Source organism: Sceloporus occidentalis, unplaced genomic scaffold (assembly GCF_023333645.1).
Source record: "Sceloporus occidentalis isolate IW3139 unplaced genomic scaffold, rSceOcc1.0.p SCAF_2, whole genome shotgun sequence".
In the NCBI taxonomy this organism is placed as follows: Eukaryota; Metazoa; Chordata; class Lepidosauria; order Squamata; family Phrynosomatidae; genus Sceloporus; species Sceloporus occidentalis.
Window position 1 is genome coordinate 154,100,812 of NW_028316982.1, and position 16,614 is coordinate 154,117,425.

Sequence of the window (16,614 nt, forward strand, 5' to 3'; positions counted from 1 at the left end):
GTGGAGGACAGAGGGTCTTGGAGATGTTTCATCCATAGTTCCCTTTCCATAAGAGTTAAAATACAGTACTTACACTGACCCATGGATAAGTCGACTCAGGTTTTTTGTTTCAATTTTTGACTAAAATTTCTAGATTTACACATGAACATACACAGTAGTCCTTCCTGATTGTTTCTATATCAGTTTTAGTAAAATACTCCTCCAGCTGTTGTTTAATAGATTTATAAACTTGCTGGAATTCACCTGATATCAAGGCTACATGGTCAAAGCCACATTTATCCAGATAAGAAACACATATTGCTAACCAGTATTGGAAACACAGTGTGCCTGCTCTCTTATTAAATATATTACTAGTTAATTATCTAAGGCTGCATCCATACCGCAGAAATAATGCAGTTTGGTTCCACTTTAACTGCTCTGGTACAATACTATGGAATTCTCAGAATTTTAATCTTTGTCAGAGACATATGACAGAGAGATATGTCAGACAGGTGCCATGGCACACTTCAAATCCTAGAATTCCATATGATGGAGTCATGGCAATTAAAATAGTATAAAACTACATTATTTCTGCAGAGTGGATGCAACCTAAGGAATGCTCTTTAACAAAGTAGAAAAATAGTGTGATTTACATAATATGTTACATAACTTCTGTTCATATATAACAGGCAGATATGCCAGGTGAGAAACCCAACAAGGTATGCCCTGGAGGCACAATGGTTAAATGCCTGTACTGAAGCCACTCAAAACCACAAGGTTGCGAGTTCAAGACCAGCAAAAGGGCTCAAACTCGACTCAGGCTTGCATCCTTCCAAGGTGCTAAAATGAGTACCCATATTGTTGGGGGCAAATTAGCTTACAGTTGTAAACCACTTAGACACTGCTTAGGCAGTATGAAGCAGTATATAAATGAAGCTTGTTTGTTTGTTTCTTAAAAGTTGCTCTCTATAGTCCCCAATGAATTTTCTCCTAAAAAACCCTCATATTTCAGCCCCATGTGCAATTTGGGAATATCCTTTGCAACCTAACTTATAATGGCTGTAACAAATAAATTAGTGCCTCTAACTTCTTCAAATTTCAATAATGTCTGTATGGATTTTGAGGCTTTCATCTTAATAGCTGATAATTGGCCAATCTGGGAACCATTTTGAGTAAATGGCCCTTAAACAGTAAAACAACATAAATATAATGGTTAATCCCAACTAGAGTAGACCCATAAAATCAATTGCTGAATAGTGAGTCAACACATAAGCATATCTTGGGGAGAGAGAGGCAGGCGAGCTCCAACTGCCTGCCTGAAGAAGACAAAGCCCTCCCTTCAGCCACCATCTTGGGGGGAGAGAGGCAGGCTGGCTCCAACTGCCTGCCTGAAGAAGACAAAGCCCTCCCTTCAGCCACCATCTTGGGGGGAGAGAGGCAGGCTGGCTCCAACTGCCTGCCTGAAGAAGACAAAGCCCTCCCTTCAGCCACCATCTTGGGGGGAGAGAGGCAGGCTGGCTCCAACTGCCTGCCTGAAGAAGACAAAGCCCTCCCTTCAGCCACCATCTTGGGGGGAGAGAGGCAGGCTGGCTCCAACTGCCTGCCTGAAGAAGACAAAGCCCTCCCTTCAGCCACCATCTTGGGGGGAGAGAGGCAGGCTGGCTCCAACTGCCTGCCTGAAGAAGACAAAGCCCTCCCTTCAGCCACCATCTTGGGGGGAGAGAGGCAGGCTGGCTCCAACTGCCTGCCTGAAGAAGACAAAGCCCTCCCTTCAGCCACCATCTTGGGGGGAGAGAGGCAGGCTGGCTCCAACTGCCTGCCTGAAGAAGACAAAGCCCTCCCTTCAGCCACCATCTTGGGGGGAGAGAGGCAGGCTGGCTCCAACTGCCTGCCTGAAGAAGACAAAGCCCTCCCTTCAGCCACCATCTTGGGGGGAGAGAGGCAGGCTGGCTCCAACTGCCTGCCTGAAGAAGACAAAGCCCTCCCTTCAGCCACCATCTTGGGGGGAGAGAGGCAGGCTGGCTCCAACTGCCTGCCTGAAGAAGACAAAGCCCTCCCTTCAGCCACCATCTTGGGGGGAGAGAGGCAGGCTGGCTCCAACTGCCTGCCTGAAGAAGACAAAGCCCTCCCTTCAGCCACCATCTTGGGGGGAGAGAGGCAGGCTGGCCCCAACTGCCTGCCTGAAGAAGACAAAGCCCTCCCTTCAGCCACCATCTTGGGGGGAGAGAGGCAGGCTGGCCCCAACTGCCTGCCTGAAGAAGACAAAGCCCTCCCTTCAGCCACCATCTTGGGGGGAGAGAGGCAGGCTGGCCCCAACTGCCTGCCTGAAGAAGACAAAGCCCTCCCTTCAGCCACCATCTTGGGGGGAGAGAGGCAGGCTGGCTCCAACTGCCTGCCTGAAGAAGACAAAGCCCTCCCTTCAGCCACCATCTTGGGGGGAGAGAGGCAGGCTGGCTCCAACTGCCTGCCTGAAGAAGACAAAGCCCTCCCTTCAGCCACCATCTTGGGGGGAGAGAGGCAGGCTGGCCCCAACTGCCTGCCTGAAGAAGACAAAGCCCTCCCTTCAGCCACCATCTTGGGGGGAGAGAGGCAGGCTGGCCCCAACTGCCTGCCTGAAGAAGACAAAGCCCTCCCTTCAGCCACCATCTTGGGGGGAGAGAGGCAGGCTGGCCCCAACTGCCTGCCTGAAGAAGACAAAGCCCTCCCTTCAGCCACCATCTTGGGGGGAGAGAGGCAGGCTGGCTCCAACTGCCTGCCTGAAGAAGACAAAGCCCTCCCTTCAGCCACCATCTTGGGGGGAGAGAGGCAGGCTGGCTCCAACTGCCTGCCTGAAGAAGACAAAGCCCTCCCTTCAGCCACCATCTTGGGGGGAGAGAGGCAGGCTGGCCCCAACTGCCTGCCTGAAGAAGACAAAGCCCTCCCTTCAGCCACCATCTTGGGGGGAGAGAGGCAGGCAAGCTCCAACTGCCTGCCTGTGCGAAGAAAAGCCCTCCCTTCAGCCACCATCTTGGGGGGAGAGAGGCAGGCAAGCTCCAACTGCCTGCCTGAAGAAGACAAAGCCCTCCCTTCAGCCACCATCTTGGGGGGAGAGAGGCAGGCAAGCTCCAACTGCCTGCCTGAAGAAGACAAAGCCCTCCCTTCAGCCACCATCTTGGGGGGAGAGAGGCAGGCTGGCTCCAACTACCTGCCTGAAGAAGACAAGCCCTCCCTTGTATTGTTTTTAAATTGTATGGGTGGGTTTTTGTATTGTTGCACTATGTATTGGTTTTGATGGTGTTTTTGTAAACCGCTGTGATCTACAAGGAATAGCGGTCTAGAAATAAAATTTCATTCATTCATTCATTCATAAAACAAACTTCCAAGCAATTAAATTACTCAGTTTGTTCCAGCTGATGCTCATTCAATGTCCATTTATATTTAGGTGTGTGAATGCAGAAACCATTACTTTTGTCTTTAGAAATATAGTTGGTCCTTTTCATATATTTTCTAAAGACTTTTATCATTCTCCTCAAACCAATTAAATTTTGTGATATGAGAATCATGTTGTTTGCATACAATAAAATATCAAATTATTGAGCTCCCACTGCCTCAGAGAAATGAACATCACAAGGTACCATTTATATAATTGTTTAACAAATTGGAGCTATTTTTACTTGTACCACAGCATCAGAATATAGATTCTTGATCAAAATCAAAAGAGAATTTTCCATCCTGAGCTTTCAAAGTTTATGTCATTGCCACTGTCTATTAATCCTATCAAAAGATGAAGTCAGATCAATACAGATAGTATAAACGTAGGTACTTCTTTGGGGAGCTAGCATATTTCTCCTGTGGTATACTGGAGAAATCGGTGGTATACTGCTGATCTACCATGACAAAAACTTGTGTGTTCCTTCCCTATAATGCACCCCTCCACCTTAGAGAGCAGATACTGTGTATATATATTGGATGCTACATCTAGCAGACCTATAAGGTGGTAATTAGCTGGTAAAGATTTGTCTCCTTTCTTAACGACAGGGACTACAGAGTTTTTGCTTCATCCTCTGGGAAATTTGCCTGCTGAGTTAATGTTAGTAAAAAGCTTCCATAATATAGAGTCTATAGGATAACACATGAATCATATACATTATAGACTTATGTAAGCATGATTAAAGCATCCCTAGATGGTAACGTATCCCTAGATCACTATAGAATTAGTGAAAAGGCTTCACTAATTTTGGATCTATGGGATAACACATAGATCATATAGATTATATCTTGATGTGAGGACTGTTAAATTATCCCTAGATGGTCAAACCTTGCCTCATAAGAAAGAATTTATCACTCTCCTGAACTGTGAGCAAGAGAATGATAGATTTTTAGTTAATGCACCTAGAAACTGCCCAAGTAAGGAAAGTAAGCTAACTCTGAATCCAGCTATCTATGAAGCAGAACTGGCCTTGAGGTTATCAGACAAGTTGTTTTATCAGAGGCTCCCAAAGTCAAATTGAAAAACATGTTAAGATTCCCTAGAGACTGACAAAGAATTACTAAATAGGTACAACTATTCCCAGAATGGGATGGAACAATTCTAGCTGTCTTTTTAGCTGATCAAACCTCTGAAGGACCTAAATTCAATACTAACTTGATTGAATACATTGAGAGTCAAAGTCAGACTTTTAAAAGGTATGTGCTCAAACCAGAACTTGGAAAAGGGACTTTTGTTGAATCCAGCTTCCACAATTTGGAAGCTATTATGGCCAATTACAATGCTGACTGATGAATTCTGAGTGTCAGTTTTTGTCCTAAATTCTGCTCAAAGCCCTGGATTTGGACAGATGAGTCTGTCAGTTTCATTTATCTTATTTGATTCTTTAGATTTGCAAGTTATTTGCATACTGAATATGAAGAAAGTTGTGAATTTGGACAGAATCTTACATAAAGCAGATTAAATTCAGTTCTCACCTACCCCTTTGATAGAGTCAATGGTTAGGAGTTCAAGAAATGTGGCAGGTAAGCCAAACTGTTAGTTGGAGACTTCTGTATATTTGTATGACTTGATAATTTTATCTGTCAGTTTTTTCCCCATTCTTAAATGAATGAGGTGTGTGTGTGTGTGTGTGTGTGTGTGTGTGTGTGTGTACACCGTCAACACAAATCCCCATTCACAGTAGATAATCTATGATGTTCCACAACTTTTTCCTTCTGATGTAACACTCTTAAGACAGGTGGAGAATTCACATAAGCAATGAAATATTCAAGGCAGCCAGCTGAAGAGCTATATGAATCAATTTTAAAATGTGAAAAGTAATTACTTCCCACTGACTTGCTATCCAAAGATACACTGTTATATTTCAAATATGGATTATCAAGGTTTGATATGTGCACAAGTAGTATTTATGATAAGCTGTTGTTCTCATTTCTTTGCTACCTGTAGCTGTAGTTCACTGAGAGTAGGGTTTCTCTGATAAATAATGAACAAAGTCTGTATTCATTTTGTCAACACTCTTTAAAGAGAACTCAATAGGACTGAACAGTTTTGACAGATAGTGTCCTGCTTCTAGACAAGCAAAGCCCTGTGGTATAGTCAATAGCATGGTCTTTTCAGTTCTAGCCCAGGAAGGGCAAGCCTAGGGCAAAATGAAAGAAACCATAAAGGCAAAACACATCCTACCAGGCAGCAAGCCTTTTCTAAGTAGAAAGTTCCAAAGTCCATGTCAAACAATTCAAAGTCAGCAAGGGAGAATAGAATAACCATGCAGCAAAACAAGATACAGCAAGGTAGCCAAAAGGAATCAGAAATGAAAAGGAATCAGTTTGATTGTTGGATTACCACTCTGGATACCAGAGTTTGAAATCCCACTCAGCCATGCAGACCCACTAGGTGAGCTTGGGCAGGTCACATTCTCTCAGACTCAGAGCAAAGACAAACACCTTGTGGGGAAAAATCATGCCAAGAAAAACCTGATACATCTGCCTTAAGATCACCTTCAGTTGGGAACGACTTGAAGGCACACAACAACAGTTCAAAGTCCACAACGTTAGATCATTATTCTTTGCACTGAGTTTACTCAAACTACAAATAATATGCTGCTGCTAGACACCAGTCCAAAGCTCACATTAGACTATTTTAACTAGTGACTCTTAGTAAGTAGGAGCCTATTGTCAAGGAGACTGCATTTAGGTTATCGTGGCAGATGAAATAGTTTTAATGGGGTATATTGTATTGTTTTTTATTACTGTGTTTTGTTGTGTTTTTAACTGTTCTAATGCATGCAAAGGGATCTTGTAGCACCTTTGAGAATACCTGAAAAGAAGAAGATAATAGCATTGGCTTTTGTAGACTTGAGCCTACTTCCTCAGATGCGTGAGGTTTCTAATGTTAGTGTTTGATTTTTCTTTTTTAGTGGAACTGTTTATTTAATGCTCCCCCCAACTTTTGTATCAAAATACATTTCTAGTGCTTTTGTTCTTAACTTTATGTGAGTTGTCTTTTCATTTGGTCAGAAAAGCAGAATATTAAATATATAACATACAAACATACATAAAATGTGATCTGACCCATCCTCATGCTGTCATGCTGGAATGATTTCCTAGTATTAAGCAACACAACTGAAAAATGAATTAGACTTTTTAGCAGACAAAAAGCATGTGTCTGTGTTGTGTGAGAGGGTACAAAATATAACTCTGACATGTATGTGACAAGAGTGATTCCTGCTCTTCGACTAATGGCTACTGAAAAGGAAAAATACAGTGATAATTTAGATGAGAGTGTTGGACTATGATGAACCTTTGCATTCAAATGAAACCAAATTTGCCTTTATCAACATGCATGATATACTCTTCTCAGAGTTTTAGCAAGTTGGAATATATGCATCAGTAAAGGGGTGGAAAGTAAGTAGCAAAGGTATTGTTTGTTTTTGTTGTTTAATAGAGTTTATAGTTTTGTTGTTTGTGTTTGTGTATTTTAAATATACAGATAAAACATATATATGGTTATTGTTTTATGTTCAATAAAATATTTTTAAAAACATTTTATTTTCATATCCTATTTCTTTCCATTTGCTTCTGATTATTTCAGTCAGCTTGATATTTTCCTTTCCTCCTGCCCTGTCTGTCCACAGTATAAAGAAGAACAATTGTGAAATATGTTTATTGTTGCAAATGTACCATATTTTTAATAATTTTTTATTTGAGATTTTGACATTATACTACCTCTTCAGTGTTTTGTCAAATAGTGACAATATTTTAAAGCCCAAACTATTTCAGCCAAGTCTGCCTCATCATCTTTCTCATTTGGTCACCTGCTCTCAGCCATGTAGATGTAACATATGGAGGAGGAAAGAGCCGTTAGCATACATGAGGCATTTTACTACTACTGAGCTCTTAATGGCATCAGTGTGTCATTCATTAATCTTAAAAGTTACTTTCCAAGCTTATCCTCCTAGTGTGTGGCATCCTACTACGCTCCATGCCTTCAACAATCCCTACAACTGACTTCAACAACTGATTCAGATACCACTTCTTTGATAGGAGGAACTTGCATTGTCATTCTCTTTGGACTCAAAGGGCTCCACCACAGAAAAAAATAATTAAAGTATGAACCCTTCAGTATCATAGGAGCCAACGTTTACTTATGCTCACAAACAGCAAAGATGTGTATTCACAGGAATCGTTTCTTTATGGGGACAGAAACTCAAGATGAAGTAATAGCTGAAGCTCTGAAGCTGGCACTTTGGAATTCCACTTCAGCTGCCCATTGTTCTGCTCATGTCTAGTCGGTACTTATGTTATATCATCTGCTTGGGCTGTTTTGATTTGAGTGCTAACCCAGGAACAGAATAGTATCTCAGTTTTATATGACTCACCACTTTTAGGGATCCTTGACAATATCTGACATGTTTTGGAGTAAAGAGGCTTTGGCTTTTACGGTGCTGCAGACACACTGAGTGGGACATGCAAAAAATAAATAAATAAATAAATAAAAAAATCAGTTCCATGTTTAGAGTGCATGACTTGTGTATGTGTGCCTTCAAGTCATCTGTTGACTTATGGTGACCATGTGAATTTCATAGGGTTTTCTTGGCAAGGAATACTCAGAGGTGTTTTTGCCAGTTCCTGCCACTGAAATGTATCCTTCAGCACCTGGTATTCATAGGTGGGCTCTCATCTAAATACTTAGTGCATAAGAACTTTTGTAATTTTGGTCCTGAGGGAAATCCTCTATTGAATATCTTTGTCCCTGAAAATGGTGCCATTTTGTCTTTGTCTTTCCTTGTTACCTAGATTATTTGAGTAAGCCAGCTGGTTTCAGTTTTATATCCACTCCCTGCTGTTTAGTTCAAATGTCTCATTTTCCTTGCCACTTGTGCCTCTGGGTCTCACAAATTCATTTCATTTCCTTTAACAACCCCCACAACTAACATTTTAATCTACACATCATAATTTAAGCACAACATGAATTGAAAGTTGTCAGTCATGTTTTGTCTAATTTGAGGGGAAATGATCTGAAATTCTAGATCTAGAGCCTTTGAGGAACATATGGTCCTCTCTAATCAGTCTCATAAAATTAATGGAGAATGAAGCTTAGTAATTTCTTCTTTACCATTTGTTGTAATATCTAATATGGAGAGTCAAAACTGTTACGCTCTTCTTAGAGACAGTTAGTTGAAAGTTATGGTGCAACAGACTGCATTTCACTCATGCTGTTCATTACAGAGAGCAACATCAGTTCTTAGTGGACTATTATTTTTGTAGTCAGTTGTAACTGAACCACATTATTTTTTTATTAAACTAATAGATCCATCAACAAGAGTGGAGACAAATTATAATCTATCAAAGCAATTTTTAATTGAACAACAGTTGTCTTTTCAGTTTATTGCTGCTCTAACTCTTTGTCGGGTGCTGTAGCTGTGAGGCTAGTTTGCCCTTCCCATAAGAAAGAGGGAAACACAGTTGAATTCTGATATTATTTTATTATTATTATGGCTTCCAGAACTGAAGGTAGGGTATTTTCATCAACCTCTTGTTTCAAAGTTGAATGGTCAACCCTCCTGCTCTGTAGGTCAGACTGCAGATGCTTGCTTTGGAACTGGGCAAAATAATAATAATCATGACAGGCGTATTGAACAAAATGTGGTGAAAAGGTTTTGGCTACCCTGCTCTGAAGATCTATGGACTGGATAGGGTGGCGTTAAGCAACTGGTCACATTAGCTAGGTAGTTCAGATGATGGAGACAAACTGATGTTTTATTAGACCTGTTAGACGCCTCTTGGTTGGAATGGATTTCCTCTGACTTTCATATCAGGTTATGTGAGGCTTAGGTATGGGATAGGTTCCCCTTTGTTTTTGGGCTTGGAGTAGGGTGTCTGTGGCGCTTTACAGAGCGCCCCAAAAGGGCGCTCTGCTGGCACCCATGTTTGCTGTGCCAGGGAACCGCAGCGGACAAACCGCGCAGTTCCCCGGCGCAGCAAAAAGAACCCACAAAAAGCGGGTTCTTTTTGCAGTGTGGAAATGATGCCACAAGGCGCCAATGGCACACTTGCAGCGTCATTTTCATGCTGCGACGTGCGGACACTAAGCATCCGCTACATCAAAATGGCAGCACGTACTTTTTGGTGATGTGGAACCCACCTGTGTTGGTTTTCCACAGTCAGGAAATGGCTACAGTGTTAGTTCATAGTTTTGTTTCTTCTCTTTACTAGGTGTGTGGCTCTTCTATGTAAGTGTGTGTTGAGTGGTGTACACACACACAGAGAGAGGGAGAATGAACAGTTGGCTGATGACATATTGTAGACACTGGAGGTCTCCCCTTGAGGTTGAGACAAATGTCCCGCTTCATTCAATTTCCATACTTAGGAGGCCCCACTGAAGATCTGGTTTATAATTAAGTCAATAAATGTGCCCCTCATTTTCCCCATAACCTCTGCCTCTTTCTTATTTCTAGAGGGTTCAAATATCATTTGCTCCTTCCAAAATGTAAAGCAATAGTTTTCCAACTTCCTCGTTTTACCCAAAGAAGAAACTGGTGAAATAGTTCAGGCCAAGAGCTTTAACCATGACCAAGGTCACACAGTGAACTTTGTAACTAGTGAACCTAAATCACCCCAGTCACAGTCCAACATTCTAGGCACACAAAACACGCAAGTTTATTGCTGCTGCTGCTGTTGTTGTGTGTCTGCAATTCAATTCTGATTTATGGTGACCCTAAGATGAACTTAGCACAGGGTATTATTGTCAGGAATTTGATGGGGCTTGTCATTACTTTCCCTGAACCTAAGAGATGGTGAATTACTCAAGATCCCCTGGTAGCTTTCCATGGCGAGTGGGGACTCAGACATTGGCATCTCAAAATCCTAGTCCAGCATTCAAACAACTACACCATGCTGGCTCTTGGGTTACTCTTACAGTTGCTTACATTTTATGGCTATTAGAGAATCGCCATTGGTGAAGGGTCTACTGACCTTTATCTCTCTTTTTCTTTGTTTTCTGTAAATAATAAAGTTGTTGTTGTTGTTGTTGTTATGATCCTTCACATTGTTTCCAACTTATGGTGCCCCTAAGGTGAACCTATCATATTATTATTATTATTATTATTATTATTATTATTAATGCAAGATTTGTTCAAATGTAGTTTGCCTCCCTTTGAAGCTGAGAGAATGTGACTTGCCCAAGATCAACTAGTCTGTTTCCATGGCTGAGCAGGAGTTTGAACCCTGGTCTCCACAATCATAGTCCAAAACTCAAAGCAATGTGCTCCTACTGAAATCCAAAGTTGACATCTTTCTTTATTGTAAATTTGGGGAAAGGGATTGAGATCTTGGTGTCTTGAATGCTTTTTTGGTACCTTTATGACAATTTTGGACCCATACAGATATCTAACAATAAAGTGCAGGTCAACTCTTTGTTATGCTTAAATTTATTAAAACCATTCTTACCTTAATTAATATTTTGGTAGTTTCAAGTGACTTACTTATGTGAATGCTGCTCAGAATGTATATTGTGTAAGGTCACTATGATTCATGCAAAATAAACTTTGAAGGGGGAGAGTTAAATACTGAACCATGCTTTCCTTTTATAAAAAGAAGTCCTTTATTCTTCTAATTAACTAAAGTGCATGTCTCCTGACAATAAATCAGGGAACACTTTCCTGAAAGAATAATAAACAGTCATCCAAATCACTAGCTACTTCATGGCTTTATCAAATGAATAAAAGAACAAGAGATCTGTGGTTTAAATAAAACAAAACAGTGTAAAATATATTTTTTTTACTTTTTCGCTACTAATGTTATAAAAAAGAGTTATTTGTCCAGGTTTATTAACTGAAAAATCATTAATATTCTGCCTGACCTTGTTTGAACACATAACCCTTGCAGAATGATGTTGGAGCATCCCTGGCCAGTGACACAGGGATGCTCCAACATACACTCTCCTATGGCCCAACACAGAGTGACAAAAATGTAAGCAAATGAGAAGATGTTGACAGTGTCAGAGACATTTGGTTGTAACAACAGATTATGGTCATGAAGCTAGGATTGTCAGGCAAGCAATATTACTGGCCCCACTAAAAGTCAGAGAACTGTAGACACTGTGTGGAATAAATAGATTCTGCCAGACTGCATCCATAATCACCTAGATTCCAGCTGATATATCTTCTTGAACTTGTTCAAAGTCTTAAACATCAAATGTCTTCTATGTATCACATATGAAAACATATCAACAAACAGGCAAATCAGGATAATTCATGTCATACTGTTTCTGATTTCTGTTGTGAAAGCTTGACAGTGGTGAAAGCTGATGGGAAGAAAATAAACTCATTTGAAATGTGCTGCTAGAGGAGAGTTCTACAGATACCATTACTGCCAAATGGTTCCAAGAACAAATTAAATCTGAATTCTCTCTACAAGCCAAGATAACTAAACATAGGTGGTTGTAAAAAGAGGTAAAGGCAATCCCTTGTAGTCTAGTTGTAGGGGGCAATGCTCTTCTCCGTTATTAAGCTAAGAGCCAGCATTATCCGAAGATGACTCAGGTGGTCATGTGCACAGCATGACTGCACCGAACACTGTTACCTTCACATCAAAATGGTACCTATTTAGCTACTTGCATTTACATGCTTTCCAACTGCTTGGTTGGCAGAAGCTGGGAATAGGGACAGGGGATCACCACCTCATGTAGCACTCAGGCCTTGAACTGCCAAATTTCTGATCTTACAATCATTGGAACTGGCATCTTGTTGTACCTTGGTTGTGCCTTGGTCATATAATGAGACAACATGATTTATTAGAAAAGAAGATAATGCCAGGAAAGCTGAAGGCAGCAGGAAAATATGAGGACCGCAACACAGGTGGATTTACTCTATCAAAAAAGTGACAGCCCTGATTCGACAAGACCTATGCTTGGTAGTTAATACCTTTGCCATATGTCAAAGCTAAATCGATGGTAATTATCAATAACAAATAGACCTTAACCTGCCCAAACAAGAGAAGTATGTTGTAACATTGAGCCAAAATATGTCTTTTGTAACAACCCACTCCCTTTTTTTGTGTGAGGCTGGTGGTGATATTTTGATGCTATGGAGGATTCCAGCAGGAGGAAGGCCTGTGGTGAAAACAGCATTGGTGGCAGTTTTATCATTCTTACCATCACACAGAATAGTGACAGGATATATGTCCTCAATATGATTGCCTTTGTGATAAACCTATGTGATCAGGGTTTTTTTATCATATAATTTTGGGAAGGGAGGGGGACCCTGGAGTTTGGCATCCCTGCTATTTTCCAGGACCAGAATGCACACTGAAAAGGTTAACTGATATTTCATTAAACTTGGAACCTGTTGATAAGGTTCCTCGCTACAAATTTTACCCAAAAAAGTGTTTAAAAGAACATTCAGCTCAACCCCTGTAATACAAACTGTAACCTCCCTAGTTAAACCTTGACATTTTCAATAAAATAATTTTTACATCATATTTAGGGGGGAAATGTGGATCATCAATAGGGTTCATATCTGCCCCCCCCCCACCCTATTTTTATGCATAAAATTATGTTTGAGAACTTTTAAAAGGATGTCCCTACATTAATAATTACAATGCATATCAGAGAAGAGGAATGGAGGTTTTAAGCCCGCTTCCTTATAATCCATAAATGTATTCATATATGGAAAACATCACTAATATCAATGATGTCTCTGTGGATGCATGACATAAAAGTGTTATTGTTTTTGTATATTATAATATTTTCCACTTCATGGCATTTCATGTAGTCTGACTGAAAGTCTTCTTATTTCTTTTGTGTGTGCAGCAGAAAATGAATAATGCTGGAATTTAAAATGTGAGTAATCCAAATGTTTGTCATCCCTGTATTTAAGTTATCCCAAATATCACAAGCATCCCTCTGCCACAGATATGTCTGTCCATCCATCCATCTGACTGTCTTATCTGTCTATCTACTCACCTGTCTATCTATCTGTCCGTCATCTATCTCTATGTATCTCCATGGAGCAGTACAAACGACTCCGTACCTCTCATCTTTCCCCCTTGTTGGTGCCGCAGCAGCTGCACGGTGGACACGAGGCCACCACGATGACGTAGTCTGTACGGCCTAGGGTTCCAGAGCGTGAGGTTGCTGCACCCTCCGAAATCCTAGTATCGGCAGCACCACGCCGCTTTTGGCCTGTCTGTACCAGGCCCATGTTTCCAAGATGTTGCTGCTATTTGCATATCCTCTTTTAATACCAACCACTCGGGGTGTCTTACTCTAATGGAATAGCTAAAAAGAACAATTTTGTGTTGTATTTAATGAGTCAGGCACTCACCCACAGCAGTGTACTAAAACAGAAGATAATTAAACCACACATTCTGAGAAAAAAGGATAATAAAGCATTTACAATGGAAGACATTAGGATCTGAAAAAGCTTAGATTGAAAAAAAAACTTAGATGAATAAAATATCATTATGTAAAATACTCCACATTACCTTAAGTATACTTTCTATACTGAAATGGAAAGCAAACATAATCCATTTGGTGTGTTGAGAAAGTGGTATGCATTCATCCATACAAATAAGGAAACTGGTGTGCTTGCACAGGATACTTTGCAGCATTGAACCCCAAGGACTTATGTTATTTCTCCATGACATGGTAAACAGCATTGCACACATCACAGAGAAACCTGGAGGGGAATGCTTTGTGGGGCTACACAAACTATTCCCATATGGCGGCATGCCATCTACAACCCACACAATTCTGATCTATCTCTTGTAACTATTCTTGACTACCTCTATTCAGTGGCCGCTAGCCAAAATTTTGTATGAGAATCCCAATGGCAATGGAAGGATTAGCTGTGAGTGCACATATCCAGGTTAGAGTTCGGCTAATATTTTTGTTCTAGTTTCTTCAGCAATTCATTGAAGGAGAGGAAGTTTGTGAAATTATTGAAGGAAACATAGAAGGCCATGTGGCTACATCAAGCACCATGACAGTTTTTAAGTTTAAAAAAGGTGGAAAATTAAAGGAAAATGTTACCCATCTAATTTAGGTAAAGCTATCCTCCTGCTAAAGCAAAGGCAGCAGAATATTTGCACCCATTGGAGATTATCGCACAGGAAATCAGCCGTGGGTTACATGAGGTTTCTAACTGTTAAAGACAGATCTTACCGCACTGCCCCACCCCTGGGCAGTAGGAAACCCATAACTAACCCAGGCCTGTTACAGACGGGCACTAAAGTACGGAGTCAGTCCATACTAGGGTTAGGAAGGTGCGGTGCTTCCGCACCCTCCTAACCCTAGTACGGACTGAGTCCGTACAAAATGGTGGTGCCCCATATACATGGGGGCCGCCATGAGGACATCACGGCCGTGCCACCTCTATACGGGGCGGTGCGGATGTGACGTCCTTGCTTCACGCCAGGGCGCATAGTGCGCCCTGAGCACGGAGCAGGAAGGAGCTCCAAAATGGAGCTCCTTCCTGATTTGGTCCGCTGGGTGCAGCCTTCAAACGGCTGCGCCCAGCGGACCAAAGGAGAAAGAGGCCAAACGGCCCCTTTCTCCTCCTTCCCGCCGCCGTTGGGTGTCCTTGGGGCTTGAAGCCCCAGGGACACTCCTTTTCAGGCTGCGGGGAAGGGGCCTTTTGCCGCTTCCCCGCAGCCTGAAAAGCGGCGGATCGGGGCCTTGGCGGCTGCCGGTGTAGCCACTGAAGCCCCGATACTCCGGGGAAAGGGGCGGGTGCAGACCACCCCAAATGGGCAGTCTGTAACCCGCCCCAGGCTTCTCTGGCAGCTTTTCAGAAAATGATTTATTTGAATGGGAATAGCTGCCTACTACCCAGGGATGGGACAGTGCAGTAAGTTCCGTCTCTTACGGTTAGAAATCACATATAACCTGTGACTTATTTCCCATGTGATAATCTCCATTGAATGTCAACTTCCCAAAGTGGGCTTAGAGTAGTGAGACAGGTTCAGCCGGATGCACAAATATTTAGTTCAAAGGTGCACCATTTTTTAAAACAGAAGCCAGAGGAGATTTTCTGAAGAAATTAAGAAAGCTGCACACAAAGTTGCCTTGCTTTTTTTTTCCAGAAAGGTTCCTGATATTCAAGAGCAGTATGACAAACTTAATTTCAACTGCTGAAGTGTTTTTGGCCATGCAGATTCAGAGACCAGTTTTACCTCCTGAACATGTGTGTTTAGTGCGGCTGGTTGACAAGCGATCTTAACAAGAACTATTCAGCATTTCGGAAGAAAGGAAATTAAGTATTAGAAACCTCTCTGAGCTTAGTGGATAGAGTCTAAGCATATAGTTTGGAGAAAGGTTTGGAGAAAGATGGCTTAAGTCTCATTGTAACATCTCTCCCAGTATTTTCATTTTAAAGAGAAAATCAAAAGTAATGCTTTTGTAATGGTAGACTGGGAAAACCCGGGGCTCTCTATAAATTGTTTGGTTACAATTCACATAAGCCCTATCCAGCATTGCCAAGATATGATGGAAGTTGCAAGCCAATAGCATACTTCCTACTCCTGCTCCTCAAAGGAAGGATGACATTCACATGTGGTAAATAAACAAGTAAACAGATTGGATGACATTAACTGGGCCTGCAAGACATTGGTATTCCATATTTCCTCCTAAGATTGCTAATATTAGTGTCAGGTCTTCATAAGATTTTCTCTTTGTTTGGCTTCTGGGCCATGGAAAATCCAAGCAGCTGTTGTAACTGCTTATTTTTTCTTTTCTTTTGAAGAGCCAGGACCTTTTACCAGAATGCACTACAACTGAAATCACTCTTTTCTTAAAAGTAAAATACAATTTTCTGTAGTACTAACTCTAGGTTTAAAAATCTGCTAAAACAGTTAAGAAAAGGTTATACTTCAAAGAACTGGCCTTTTGTATAGCACAGAAAACTTGGCAGAATTCTAGGAGTTTATCTACCTACTTTACAGAAATCTCTTTGGAACAAGACTGCTTAAAAGTTGCAAGCCAAGTCTTTCATTTCAGAAGTCAAGAGGTAATGGAGATTTAGTTTATATATGATTATTAAAATGTGCGAAGTTAACACAATCTTCAAGTCTGGAAAATAGTGCCTTGTGAATAGCTCCCCCACCACATCTTCTACTGCAAACCAACCTGTATTGTGAAGCAGATGTTTTACGTAAAGCTTTACCATC